The following is a 5,327-nucleotide window of genomic DNA, read 5'->3' as shown; positions in this document are numbered from 1 at the left end:
TGCAGTGTCCAGAAAGAGGTGTTGTTCAGCTTGTAGGGCAGCACAACTGCTTCCACCCACCTCCATCATCATCATCATATGAAATTACTTTTTGTCACAACAAAAAATAGTGGCTGGTAAAATATTTGAGTGGCTGGTAAAAAATGTTGTCCACCAGCCACTATGGCTGGTGGACAACATTTTTAATTTCCACCTAATTTGTTGCCAGGGTTTCTACTCTGTGCAAATGTCATTATTTTATGTTGCTGAAATTTCTGAATATTACACTACTGCACTTTGTGTCATTTAGTAAATGCACTTTTGTGCTTTAAGTACATAAACCATAAAAACTTGTCCTGTCCTTGCAGAAAGGTGGGGTGTGACTTCAGAAGCAGCAGTTTGAATAACAGTAAGGATGTGGACACAGTGAATTTACATCTGGCATTCAAAGGTTTGTGCTTCCTCTTTCCAAACACTGAAGAGGTTTCTAACTGCAGTGGAATTTTAATGCTTTCTGTAAATGAATCCATGTGACATCAGTCATATTTTACAGCATCAACATAAAAACATGCAGAACCAGAAGATTCTACTTTTGCAGCACAGATGATTTTCAGACTGTGATGCTAAAAAGAATGGAAAACCCACACAGGCCTGTATGTAAATCAGGATAAATATCTGGTTCCCTCCTTTCTTGCAGCCGTCGTACACCTCAGATCAGAACAGATCAGACAGTTGGCTCAAAGTTCAAAGACTTAGTTTTACTTTTAACTGAAGTCTGAAACAAAGACAGTCCCACATGATTCTTGTAGAAGTTCTAAAATGTGCCAGACAAAAGTTATTTTGACCAACCAGAAAAAAACAACACAGAAACAAGCCATAGCTTAAAGGAATAGTTCCACCATTTTAAAAATGGGTTTCAGTGTAAAAGTTAGAAATATTTATTATCTTACCTGCTGAACTAGCATGAACACACCTAAGACCAAAATGGATATTTGCTCTGAAAACAACTTCAGTCTTCAAGATTTCATTGTTTTTGATACAAACATTACTATTTAAACCTTTGAGCTGCCTTTGGTCTTACATTACATACATTTTTACATGGAATACTGAAGTTCTGTGCCTGAGTAATTAGCATCAGCAGCAACATGTAGGACATGTCCAAGGATCACACCCTGCAAAACTTACCAAATACACAAGACATAAGGATGCAAGGACACAGGAACACAAGATATAAGGACACAAGACATAAGAACACAAGAACGCAGGACATTATGCTGGACTACAAGGACTACAAAATGATTTTTTTTACCTTGAAATACCTGGACTACAAGGAATCTGGTGGTTTGTTTTCATTGTTTTATCCTAGGTGGAGTAATTGAGAGCAGGTGCACAGGTATGACTGGAAGTTATGGTTCTGGAGGTTTTTCCATGTAAGGATGTGATTCAACAGGAACTAGCTTCATGCGAGAAGAAGTGAAACCATTACAGCTGCGTTCCTCCTGCTGTAACAGCTGGACACAGAGTGAGTATCAAATGTCAGCATCTGTCTTTTCTTTTTTTACGCTGATTAATATTTAGAACTCTGACTCTTCTGGGCTGACTTCCTGCTCCACTTCCTGTACGACAGAAACTCAACAGCTGTTTTTCTGTGAATTCACGATGTCATTGTGTTTTTTTCAAATTGAGTTTATATGTCTGTCAGCATAAACAGATACTGGAAATCCTTTAGCTGTTTCATGTTGTTCCACTGTCATCCAGCACAGGGTAAATGTGTTTAATGTGATCTACTGATGTACAGAACAATACACACACAACTCAGAGCCCAATTCATAAAGACACTTTATCGGTGTGTGTGTGTGTGTGTGAATTTAAAACATGCCAAGCTGAGACTACCACACTGACAATAAGACTGGCTCACACACAGAGGAGACACTGTGTGTTGGAGATGTTCCATTCCTGATTATTCATGCTGTGAAAGACAACAGACAGCACTGAAGTCTGCAGCAGCTGTTCTGTGTGTTCGTGTTGTGTGTGTGCATGTGTGTGTGTGGGTGCGTGCATGTGTATTTATTTTATGTTTCTGAACAAAATAGTTACCTCCATAGACTGTAAATAAAAAGTAAACCTCAGAACAGAATCTGGAAAGGGGACAGCTTCCCTGTTAGGTGGATCCAGTACTAGTTTTAAGTCCCTCCCCCTCTACGGAAACAACCAGGACATTTATTCATGGCTACAACAGTTTGGCTGTGATTGACCAACCTGTTCAGGGTCTACACCTTCCCCTTCTTGTCTGTAGTTTGTTAGAATAAGATATGAATTTCACATCTATAGACATCTATAGGTAATGCTTACAGTCAGTCCTGCTTTTTGGCACCTGTAACCCAGATTTTTTGGTTTGTTTTATTTTAGTAAAGTAATAAACTTTGGGTTATATTTGCCTGCTCCTCTGCTCCTCAACCACCAACAACTCTCCACCATCCATTGCACTCTTCTGGACTTTCCAGGAGTGGTTCAAGACAGATTTTACTAGCACAGGAGGCAAACACACCTGCAGTCACATGATCACCCACCTTTCATAGAGTACGGAGATAAAATGAACAACAGCTCATTTAAAGACACAAATACAAAATGACTAGATTTATAAGCAGGTTTTAGAATGCTGAATCAGCACTCAGGCTGTTGCTTTTTATATTTAACTTCCTCTGCACATTTTGGGCTGTTTTAACCAATCAAATCTCAAAAGGTTCAGCTCATTCAGGAGATGTGTGTCATGACTCTAACATGTATACTTTTCAAAATATTTAACTTTTTTTTTTTTTACAAAAGGTTCCCCATAGAAATACATTGAGATCTCTTCATATCTTTAAAAAACATTGTTCTCTTTCTACTTTTAGATATTATTTTGATAGTTTTAGTTTTATTTTGGTACTTTTAGCTAGTATTTTGCTTCTTTTAACTTTTAGATAAGGTTTCTCTACTTTTCCTTTTATTTAGTCTTTTGTTACTTTTAGTTAGCATTTTGCCATTTTTAACTATCATTTTTGCTCATGTTAGATTTTAATGACTGTTTTGTTGCTTTAAGGTAGCATTTTGATACATTTAGCTCAGTTTCAGCCTTAACAAATTTATGCAAAGTCATACAGAACTCAAACTTTTTTACACGTTTTTACAGAAAATATAATTTCTTGTTAGACTTGATCTCTGGGATTGATCATTGATACGCTTGTTTTTTCTGCAGACACATTTTTAAGCTTTTGTTTAAGTATCATAGCCCTGATACTATTTATGTTCTGGTTCATTTGTAGGATCATATAACCACTGTTGCTTTGACGTCTCCATTAAAAAAAAAAATAGTAACTTTAATTTTGTCCTAGCCAGTGGTATCACAGCATAAGCACAATTTGACCTTTTCTGTAAGAAACAGTTTTGTTCTCATTGTTCAGAATCCAGGAAACAGTAATTTGAAGTTTACTATGGCAAAATTGGCAAAACCACAACAGCTTTACCAAACCATTAAATATTTACGTTATGATTAGGTGAGTGAAGTCCATTAGTCACATTTTAACTTTCAAAGAACAGAAGAGAAGCATGGCAAACCTTCTTAAAAACAACTCTTCGTATCCAGCAATTATTCTTCCTTCACAAATGCCCACAGAGCAGAACAGCAACAAATCAAACACATAAAGATGATCCAGTGCGTGGGAGACATAGTTTGGATTTTATCATGGATCTGTTTTGATCTAATGATTATCCCCCACAGACTGGTGGACTGCCAACAAAAACCTCAGGGTTTGCTGTAATTCACTGCTGATCCCCTGGAACGAAACAAAAAAAAAACATGCTGTCAGCAGGACAAGACACCTAAACTCTAGTGTTTAAGCACCAAACTTAATGGTAAATATTATATTTAAAAAACCTTTGAATGGATCTTTAATGCAGTTTAAAATAAAAAGTTTAGCTCTTTAAACTAGCAAACAAATACTCTCAATGTTGTAGTTTTTTTCTAATCAAAATCAAACCTGGTTACCATTCTTTGGTGACCCAGTAGTTTTATGAGCAAAAATATGTATTTATCAAATTCCAAAGTGATTTTGACTGATCAGTAATTCTACACCCTCCACTTATAGCTTCCATAGCTTTCACGGTGCAAATATCATCTAGTTATTATAATATTAATATAATTATTTGATATATTTATATAATATTTATGACATTAAAGATAAAAATAATGAAATGGAAAAAGGTGAATTGTTTTTTTATTAGCAGAGATATAATCAACATTAGATGCAAAATTAAACAAAGTAATTGCATTTTTGTTCAATTACAATGAGCAAATTTTTAGCAAAACAGCTGTTGGTTGTTTACCTTATTTTGTTTGTTTGAACCTGATGTTGGGTACCATCAGATTCTAAAGGAGCCCAAATGGAACAAACCAAAATTTCTTTTAGAACAGAAATTTCCAACATATTTAAAATACTAATTTGTGTCAGACCGATTAGATTTAATGCTGCAGAAGTGTGCAGCTCTGCAGGAATGGATGGAGAATAAATGGAAGTTCTCCTTCCACAATAACCTCCTCCATCTGCTGCATCTCCTGTCTCTGACACAATTTCTCAATAAGGTGTGTGTCTAACAGAAACTGTATTATTTAGTTAATATTTCACCATATGATGCCATAATGTTATCAGGTATCATATTCAAACCATCCATGATGTATCACACATGATGAGGAGCCCACTGTGTTCCTAATGCATGTCTGAAGACCTCTCTAAAACCCCACAAAGACCGTCCATGTTCTGCCTAAATCTATTGTTTTTGTCTGGTGAAGGAAACCCTAAAATCAGGAGTCTGTGCGGGAGTGACAGAACATTTCATATTTCTGTGATGTTTGTATTAATCTACTGATTGCACTGATGAAATCCTGCCGACACAGAACACTGTAGCCTGTCTCAGAGTGACTCAAATCAAATACAGTTTTTTTCTGAGGGTCCCTGATCCTCAGTGAAAGAGAAGGACGACTTAGTGTAACAGAGACTCACAGGTGATTAATACACTGCTGCTTTGTTTCTGGTTTGAACATTACTGTCAGCAGGATTAACCCTCTTCCCTGCCTAAACACGCTGCGTTTGTCATGCCTACCTGTGCTTGTCTGAACACGGTCAAACCAAGAGTTTCAGTGCAGGGTGAAAGTCTTTGGCATAGAAGAAGCATCTTTTACATGTAGCCGCAGGGCTGCTGAACTGCTGGAGTGACTCAACAAGAAAACCTGCATGAGCAGGAGATTTGTCTCTTTGATTGAAATGAGATGCTACTGAAGGCACGCCCCAATCTGAGAGTTTCACTGGCAT

The sequence above is a fragment of the Kryptolebias marmoratus genome, linkage group LG10 (assembly GCF_001649575.2).
Source record: "Kryptolebias marmoratus isolate JLee-2015 linkage group LG10, ASM164957v2, whole genome shotgun sequence".
NCBI lineage: Eukaryota > Metazoa > Chordata > Actinopteri > Cyprinodontiformes > Rivulidae > Kryptolebias > Kryptolebias marmoratus.
This window is presented reverse-complemented; position numbering follows the sequence as displayed.